The 9862-nt window shown below is 42.8% G+C and overlaps 1 protein-coding gene across 14 annotated transcripts in view; it reads right to left on the reverse strand.

Annotated features, from left to right (window-relative positions):
• ARHGAP12 (Rho GTPase activating protein 12) overlaps positions 1–2078 on the reverse strand; it is a 74788-nt gene extending 72710 nt beyond the window's left edge. For 6 of the 14 annotated variants that reach the window (XM_051802368.1, XM_051802365.1, XM_051802366.1 and 3 more), the window contains exon 1: positions 922–1660. The gene's annotated coding sequence lies outside the window, so the exon portion shown is untranslated. Of the gene's footprint in view, positions 1–921; positions 1662–1965 lie in introns of those variants that run through there. The other 8 variants (XM_051802360.1, XM_051802361.1, XM_051802367.1 and 5 more) reach the window with 6 other exon arrangements.
• Positions 2079–9862: the final 7784 nt, after the last annotated feature.

Below are 9862 nucleotides of genomic sequence, written 5' to 3' on the forward strand. Positions count from 1 at the left end.
CGTGTTTATCCAGACCCGATGTGACAGCTTCAGCCACCCTCAGACAGGTAGGGTTCAGAGAGCTGTAGAGCTGCTCTGAGGTGAGCCTTTCCTAGGGCAACCCAAACCCTGCAGCAGCACCCTCACCTCCCTACAGCATCCAGTCTTAACTGCAGAATGATGCTCACTCAATTACCTTGAAACACAAGACCGTGTTTCCTTCAAGACCGCTTACGTAAGACACAGTCTTGTAAGTATGATCATATATGATATATATACAGTAGGCTCATATATTGTATTAGATATGATCACTCCTAACTTCAGCATTATCCTAGAACTCAAGACTCCCCACCATCCCCAAAAAAATCAGGATTTAAGCAATAAGTATTTCATACCTCTCTCTTGAGATTATCAGGCACAGAGTATTTTCTTCTAATCTTCCAGAACCAGGTAACTGACTTGAGAAATACTAAAAATACTTTGTGATATTTCTTTTATTTTCCTCTGGGGAAAAAAAACCCCTTACTCACTGTGGCTATGGAATTGTTACTTACTTTATAATACAAGAAGATAAGTTGTTAAAAACGCCACTATTAACTCATTGCCTTAAGTTTCTTTGTGTGACCTTGTTCACAGTGTCCTATAAAGCAGCAGCAGTTGACTTGTGTAATCTTTTTCCATTTTCAGCATCAAACTTCACCCACTGCTGAAATGAACCCTTCCACAGTGCTGATACAGAAATAAACTCAATTACAGAGGCTAATTTAAGATAAATTCTTAACAGTTCAGGCCAGATGAGATACCCTGGCTACAGCTCAATAGATTCCATGGTTCTGCTTCTCCCTGGGCAGTTTTCCTAAGGGTTCAGGCTGTACTCTGCACTGCCACTGCCTGGGAGACTGGTCCTACAATAACCTTGTCAGAATCCAACCCTATTCATACCTTTCTTCCCAAGGGGCACCACTCCTTGTCGAGCACACCTGACTCCTCAGCCAGTATTTTCATGCAGACCAGCCTTCACCGGTGCCTGTAAGAACCACCACCTGCAAAGTGTTCATCTACAGCATGCAAAAGTTGTATAAAAATAGATGCAAACATGCAAATGGAAACAACATATATAACCAAAACACAGACAACTTGCAAGCTTTATGAAAACAAGCTTAGCCCTTCACTGTTTTCTCAGAGATTACTAACATACTAAGAAATCAAGCAGTACCTGGGAGTAAACTACCTTCCGGGAGCTCACACGTCCCTAAACACTAACGGCATAATAAGTAAGCATTTAATAATTCCCCGTGACTCAGATATTGAACAAGCGATGCATTTCAAACAACTGTCAGGACAACTTTCCATCCGGGCTGCAGCACCCCGCACCTCCACGAGCTCCCTCCCGGCCCCGCTGGCTCTGTGGGCTTTTGTTAAGTTGTTGACTCCGAGGGCCGGCCACAAATAGCGCGGCACACCCGCACCGACCCGCCCGAGGTGCCGCGCTCAAGTTCACACAAGGGCGCCAGACCCCCCCGGCCCGGCGGGGGCGCCCGGGAAGGGCCGCGGGGCCGCCGCTGCCTCCCTTTGTCTCCCGCAGGTGAGCGAGGCCGCCCGCACACGGCGGCTCGGGCGGCCCTGCCCGGCTGCCCCGGGCACGGCGGGCCCGCCGGCACTGCCCAGGTGCGGAGCTGCCTCCCGGCGCCGCCCGCGGAGCGGAGCCGCTGCCGCCGCCGGGGGCACTGCGGGGCGGCGCCGCCCGGACCCCTCGCGGGGCGCCGGGCGCGGGGGGCGCTCCCGCCGGCGCCCCGGGACTGGCCGGGAGGGCGGCACCGCACCGGGGGCGGCCGCCCTGCGCCGGCCCGGGCGCGGAGGTGCCACCGCGGGGCCACCCAGCCCTGCCCGATCGTCCCGCCGGCGGCCCCGCGCTCCTCCCCGCTCCCCCGCTCCCCGTTCTCCTCCTCCCCGCGCCGGGCCGAGCGGCGCGGCACCACCGCTCACCTGCCGCCCCGGGCCCCGCTCCGCCTGCGGTCACTCCGGTTCCCGCTCCGCTCCCGCCGCAGCCCCGCCGAGTGTCGGCTCCGGGCACGGCGGCGTCACCGCTCCGCGTCACGTGCCGGGGCGGGACCGAGCGGGGGTGTGGCCTCGGGGGGTGTGGCGGCGGCGGGGCCCCGGACCCCGAAATTGGGGATCGCGCTGGGCGTTCCGTCCGTCCCGCCGTCCGTCCTACTGCACCCCCCTAAACCCACCCAATGCGGCCGCTGCAGTGATACCATCATCATCTAATTCACACGCTGGTGTGAAACATCTCGGCCTTTCTGTCCCCAGTGAGAACAGCAGATGGAAAACAAAAACTGCACCCCTTCCTCTCTGCAAGTAAGGGTCGATCTCAGTGTTTAATAATGGATAACTGAAGAAATTATATTTTTTGAGCAATAAAATAAATAATAAAATAAATAATTAGTCCTTGTCAGTTACAACTTACTTGTTGTCTCTTGCTGTTAAAAGTATTCACACATTGTTTGGGAATATTTAGGTGGCCTTCACAGCATTTTGAAATTATGAGTAATCTTATCTTTCTCCTTTAAAAAATGGTGTCCAGTTCTCTTGGTTGCAAAGATAACCTTGAAAGCATGAACTGACTGTAACTGATACAGCAGTATCTGAATGAATCTGCAAACATCCTGAAACAATGGCATGGAGACTGTAAACTGTCTGTACTCCATTAATCTAATGAAGGCTAATGCTGGCCTGACTTTTTCTTTGGTTATTTTAACACACGGAAGAAGGAAGGAGACAGTAAAATCATCAGAAGGTGGAAAGAACAGGTTTGCTGACGGAAGGAAAGGCAATGGCAAGAAACCAGATGAATTCCAGCAAGAGACAGAGAGAAACAGACTCTTATTGAGGAAAAGATAAAAAATAACATCAATAGGCATAATTGAACATGTGGACTTATTTTCATATTGAACCTCAATTCATACTGAATTTGCACTATCGATATTTTCTTGATGTCTCATAGCAAGTGTTATATGACAAACATGTAAGACAAGTAGTAAACACTGCACATACCTTATAGTTTTGCTTCTGTGTATCTTAGCCTGAATACTTTTGAGAATGTCTCCTTGACACACCAAGAATCATTTGACTCTGGGCTGTCTGTTTACAAGAAAACATTATTAAAATTCTGTTGATGTCGTGAGGCTGATACCACTGTCACACCTACTCCTTCAGCAGTTATTCACAGTCTTCAAGAACAAACTGGAGACCAGCATTTCTATTGTAAGGGAAATAACATCTTGTATATGGATGTTTATTTATCATTAAAAGGCAAAAGGAACATGTAGAAGGACAGTAGTTTTGTATTCATACTTACACTTTTGTAAATTATATATACATGAAAAAGATATAGAGTAATTCAGGGTAGGGGTTTTGTCTAGTAGGATTCTATCTGTATGTCCAGTTTTGCAGTAAAGAATAATATACTTGGGACATTTGATTATTTCTGAGCAAGCTGACTGCATTTTACCTACTGACATGCCTCAGGTATATATAAAAGCATCTCAAAAATCAGTCATAGTAACCACACTGTAATTATCCTTCCTTACTGCCAAGGCTTTACTAGAGTGCTGCAGGATATGGCATTAGTGATTCAGTCTGAGGCACTCTTCCCTCTGAGTCAATGTTGAACCAATGGTCCCACACAATATCAACATGCATAATAGAGCCAAAGGTGCCAGAAGATATGTAATTTTGAGTCCCTGCCCAAGTGCAGTCATGAAAGATTCCACATTACACATAAACTGTCCAGTCCAGGTTCCAATTTTAGCATCTGTTATGTTTTCTGCCTTTGAAGGATTTCTCCATCATTTCACTGCAGCAGAAGGAGCTGGAGTTCACAACCTCTATTCACTGTGACTTTTTTCTCTTGGAGATGCAGGAGTGCTGTCATACTGACACCTCAGATGGGACTATATGCATATGTTAATTGGAAACATCCAGTACATGTATTGACCCCACAAATCTCAGATTGAAACATTGCCACCGGTCATTGCTTTGTGTAGCATATGCAAGCTATGGTAGAAATTACAGTTCATGTATCTGTTGTATTCTGAATGTTCTGTATAATAACTTCCACACAATGACATCAATCTCTGTATTTATAAACAGATTCCTTACAAAAAGTCAGAGTTTGAACTGTGCCTGTCTGTTCTGTTAGGCCAGACTGTCAAAGCCTTTGTCCAAATTTAATTATGTTTGCCAAAAGGAGTTGTCCTAAAGGCAGGTAGGGTCCCACGCATTCTGTTAAAGCAATCAGCCATACAAAGGTGAAGAAGCCACATAAGAAAGTGACATTGTAAATGCTGCAATTCTGGAGAAAAAGTTGATACTTACAATCTATCATAAAACACAAATCCATAGAAAACAATCTTCATAGTTCTGAAAATCCGGTCTTGGAAAAATCCATTTCTGGTGTTTGAATTAGACATAGAAATGTTACTTTCTTTCATTAGATTCAAAGTTCTGAAGTACCAGGGTCATATGGCTAAAAAGATGAGCTACTAATTTTGAAGGGCAAATTCCCATGTTACTTTTTTTTCTGTTCTTTTTCTTCTGATTCTGTTTCAAATCTCTGCAAGTTCAGCTGTCCATTATTTTATGCCTCAGTTCAGTAATTCTAGATGTGTGTCATGTTTTAATTAATTTGAAACGCATATCTGAGAGTGCCTGTTGCTATCCTATTACTCATAGTGCCAGGACTGATGTTAGGTAACCAGCAGAAATGTGCTGCTTAAAACGTGATCAGTGTTAAACCCAGGTTGTTTATTCATTGTTTGCCACCCCTCCTCACCAAACAGACTAATCTCATTATGAACTATGTTGATTCTTTCTTTCGGAAGTGACCGAGAAAGCAAATACAAGAAGCTTTGTCACATCTAAAAGGCAGATACTGCAAATATCCACCTTGTTCATTTGATATTTCCCTGGGTTTTCATTCCTTTTTAGAGACTTTTTCTCTATTTGATCCTATAATCTCAGCAGTGATATGCACTAGAGAAACCATTCTGAATTTAGACAAATGCACTTAATTCAGCAAATAGTTCTGATATAAATAGAAAATATTTTTATTTTACTTCTAATACTGTTTAAAAATTTATTTTATTAAATGGCTCAATTTGCCTGATATAAAGCACATTACCTGTGGCATCTCCTGTCTACTCTGCTCCTACTCTCGGGTTTTGTTACAGCTTCCAGCCTCTCACCTCTATCTAAAAATACTTTTACCACCTACACATAGACATACAATCAATCCCTCCTTTCTGTTCTTTCTCAGTACTACAAAAGCACTTTTTCACAAAGTGCAGATGCTGTGGGCTTTTTGCATGAACTTGACAATTTACTCTCCATCTCCTGACTCAACTAACAGATGAGCCATTTTTATTTATATAACTGTGCATTATATGGAAAATCAATTGACAAGGGAACAACTAAAGTAAAGAACATAGAAAAAGGAACCCAGATTCCTCTGAAGTTCGGCAAAGAACTCCTTTCACCATGACACTACAAAGCAATGTTCTCTGCCTTAAGGAGGAACTTTTATCCACAGTTCAGAGAAAATTACTTGTTTTACTGTGAAAAATCAGCAAGGAATTTGTAAAATTTTTCCATTTTGCCAGCAGATTATTTTTGCAAATCGTATTAACCAGAGTGGACAGTGTCCAACACATGTTTTTTTTACTTTGCTCTGTTCATTAGCCACATGGCTTTTATGGTGTTCAGCATTTACATCTCTCTCACATCATCCAGTGGAAACTGTGACAAAAATTCAAACATGCCTATTGTTTGTATTAGCAGTCTCAGTTTGCAAGTAAAGGACAGTTTTTTACAACTATCTGATTGTCAGCATTACTAAAGAACAAAGCGGGGTTTGTTTTGGTAAAACTGATCCTTTAATTCTACTCTTGCCAGGACCTGGCTCACTGCTTACCTGTGAAGTTAAACTGTTTATGTCTCCTTGAGCATGGTGTTCCAAACTATATCACTTCTATGTTGAGCACAAAAATATACCTCTGAGTCACAGCACAGAATTAAAAGTGGAGAACAGTAGTGGATAAGTTCCTGACAGAATAGCTAAAGCTGACAGTGGCTGAAGTGGGACATTTTCTTTGTGCTACCTTGACTTAAGACCTTTGCCTAAGCTAAATCTTAGTCAGCTCTGCACAGCCAGTTGTGTCTTGATTTCATCATGGTCTGAGCTACCAGGCAAAACATACAAAAGGCACAATTAATCCATTAAATAATGACATCTCTTTCCTGGCATAAAGCTATAATGAAAAATGCTGATATTCAAAAAAGCATTATGTAAATGTCCATTTATACCTTGAAAATTAAGGAGAGTCCTGCATCAGTGTCTTTCATTTCTAAATACATTATTTTTTGTCCAGTGGAAAGGAAGGAAATATGTCTATGAACCACTGATAAGCAGAATAAAGATGTCACATAGCTGTGCAAAAAAAAATTTAACAAAACCTTGCGTGTTAAATTTTTTTCATTTTTAAGTTCATTTTATTGTACTGCTCCAAATTCAGGCTTAAGGAAGATACAAGAGGGAGTTTCTGGTTCCCCAAATCACACAAGTTCAGAATCTGCTCCAGTGCAAGGGCCCAGCATGACTTGGTAAACAACCCGCTTGCTGATGTGTGCTCTGAAACTGGAAGCTCCAACTCATACTGCAAGTTTCTAGATCCATGCAACCCCAGAGGCTTCTCAATGTCCAGTGAAGTTCCCAGTGGGCAGTTAAAGTGAAGTTACGTGAGGTTGTCTGGTTAATATTGAATATTTTTTATGAGGAACAGCAAAAATTGATAGACTGGGTGGGGTTCACCTCAGCTTAACAGGCATAACAAAGAGTCAGGGGAGAGGTTCATCCTGCCCAAGGTTTTTTGAGTGTCTGTTAGTGTGTATCTGCATCAAAGATAGGTGTCTAAGCTCCCTTCAGACTCAGTGGAGTTCTATTTGTTACAGTAAAAGGAGTCTGGAGAGTAATTAATCTCATTTTAAAGTAGGCTCCCATTTCTGGTCAGAGCAATTGCACTCTAGAGTCTGTTCAGGTACTTAAACAGTGGAAATCTCTATCACTGGAATTGGTAAATGTTCAAAAAGAATTAGACACATTCATGGGGGAAAAAAAGAGTGACTTAGATTTTAATTTTCAGCTGCCCGAAATTAATTTAATCCTGCCTATCACCAGAAAAATAGACACTCGTGTTATATTTCAGTTTTTCTCTGAAACCTTTTCTTATATAGGCGTGCTATTTTCTCTGAAATGGTGTTGCTTGGTCACCATGGTGTTGGTCTTGAAGAAAACTGAGCTAGAGAGCAATCCTGGTGGAAGAGATTTCGCTTTAGGGATCCCAGTGATTCATAAAAATATTTCATCTGATAACTGTGATAATCAACTTGGTAAACATTCTCACAGATGACAGTCTAAGACTGCGGCCGTGCTGGTAAACAAACTGGGCCACCCACCATGTTAAACTGTTATCATGCTCCCTGACATATTTTTGGCACATGGTTTTGGCCAAACCAAATAAGTTCATGTTCAAGCAGTTTGAGAATTAGCACACGCCAGAGACTGTTCCCATCAGGCTTTTTGGATACGTCCACCCTGGTTTTGAGGATGGAAGAGTGTAGCTGACAGATGCTGCCAGTTCACTGTGGCCAGAGGACAGTCTTAGCCAGTTCTGTTTACTAGTGCAGACACAGCTTTAGTGTCCAGGGCTGTCTATGTGACTGGGTAACCTGCTCCCACACAAAGTACTGTATGTGCAGGGTGGCTCTCCTATTTGAGCTGTGAATAGACCTGAGTTGGAAATTAGGAGGTGCCTTCTACCTATAATAGAAATAATAACTAGGGTAGCCAGTGGTAGCAAGGGTTAAAAATACTCTTTTTATCATTCAGCATGGAAGAGACCCTTTTTTTTTTAACTCCTCGTCAACAGTAGAGTGTAGATTTTGAATGGCTTCAGAGAGAATACTAAAATCAGAAAAAATCTTAACTTATTTCAAGATGCTGTTAGATACATTTAGACAAAATATGTGATTTGGTTGCTATGTCCAAGAAAGAAGGAAGTGAAGGTCCCTGAATTCTCTAAGGCTATGCCTAAACCAATGAGTTAAGCAGGCCTGAGCATTTCTCAGACAGGGAGGCCAACCAGCCCAGTCATAGAGCTCTTCCTCTTCAAAATCAGATGTTCACATCTAAACTACTTATTGGGAAAGGTCCCATTGCAGGACATATGTGGGAGACAGCAAGCTGCTCTCTGACCAAAGCCATGGGGAGGACTGCTCAAATAATTTCACAGTATAGATGATCAAGTTCCAGTGCCTGTCACCATGTTTAATTGACTAGTACAGACGTCACCTTTTGTTCTTCCTTCTCCGGTTCCTTGGTTCCATTATAGCCCCTGCACCAACTCTTCTCTATTTAATTCTGCTTCATGAAGGGAAAAAAACCCAATCCTCGTATCCTAATAGCTACTGCAGAGTCAGGTAGAAGGTCATGACATTTCCATGACAAGCTGTATTTCTATCTTTCATTTCTGTGTTTTGCTTCTGACAAAAAAGTTATTTCAAGTTTCTGAGTGGGCTGGTATGAAGGAAACTATGTGCTGGCTCAGAGTTCTTAGTAATTTCAGTATATTGTAGCCATTCCCAAGGAGTCACTGGAGTTCAGAGCCCAAACCCTTTCCAATCATGTCACTCCTTCTTCAAACAGAGATATCCTCAAGAATCCAAGTCCACATTTTGTCTTATGTTTGCTTTCCTGCAAGGTTCTCTACTGGTTTTCCTTGCTCTTTGTTTGGCCAATTGTTTTCCATTGAAAATCAAAAAGAAACCCTTGTAAAGTATTTCATTGCTTGAAGACTGGCGTAGCAATAATGCCATAGGTGACACAGTCAATGCTGCTGTTAGTTCTGCTGTCTCACCTGCTTCTAGCCAGAAATGAGTCATTCCAGCTTTTCACTAGAAAGGCAACCATGGAAGAAAGTGATAAAAAGGGATTGGATGGGTCTTTGTTATTTGCATGTGGTTTTTAAATAGTAAAATAGAAGATTGATTAGAAAGAATGGAATTTTTTTTGTATTTTGGCTGGACCAGCATAGGTTTACCCCCCAGACTGACATGAAGGATCCCCTGGAACGTTTCTGGTAGATCACAGGTTGACCTTACAGTTGCTCTGTGATAAAGAAAGGGAGAAATCAAAGACTGTGTTAGCTGTGACATTGTTTTGCACCTCTTTGCCATAGTTGTTGTCTACTGCCTTTTCCACCATTCACTGAGCTGGCACTCCCTAAAGTGTTCATGGAAACATCCTACCCTTATCAAAGTCATTAAGCCAATCCCCAAACTCTTTTTATTTTCACCAAAATCCTTGATTCATGTAATCACAGACTTCATTTGAAAAGTCAGGTTTCAATTTAATAGATGCTGAATTTTTAGAGGCTTATAGCTCTTTTGAAGGCCATAAAATAAAAGCCTGTGCAGTATATGGGCATTTTAGCCAGTTCTAATTAGCTCAGTCCCTAATTAGAAAGTCTAGAAGCCTTGTGTATACTAGGTCATGACATTACCAGTACATAATATATTCGCTCCATCCGCTGTTTTACATAACTGAGGTCATGATCTCTTCCTGCAGAGTGGGAAGAAATATGATGCAGCACCTGTCCGCCCCAATGACAGAGTGATGCTGTGTAGGATGCTGGTTTCGGTCAGGATGAAACTATGTCCTGGAAGGGAGGGGCCCCAGAGCAGTTGCAAACAGCTGAGCCAAGATAAAATCTGTTAACACCAAGGCAGATTCCCGAGGAAGTAGTGGCAGAGCTGTAAGTATCTA

The sequence above is a fragment of the Manacus candei genome, unplaced genomic scaffold, assembly GCF_025592945.1.
Source record: "Manacus candei isolate 608988 ecotype Guabito, Panama unplaced genomic scaffold, ASM2559294v1 h1tg000056l, whole genome shotgun sequence".
In the NCBI taxonomy this organism is placed as follows: Eukaryota; Metazoa; Chordata; class Aves; order Passeriformes; family Pipridae; genus Manacus; species Manacus candei.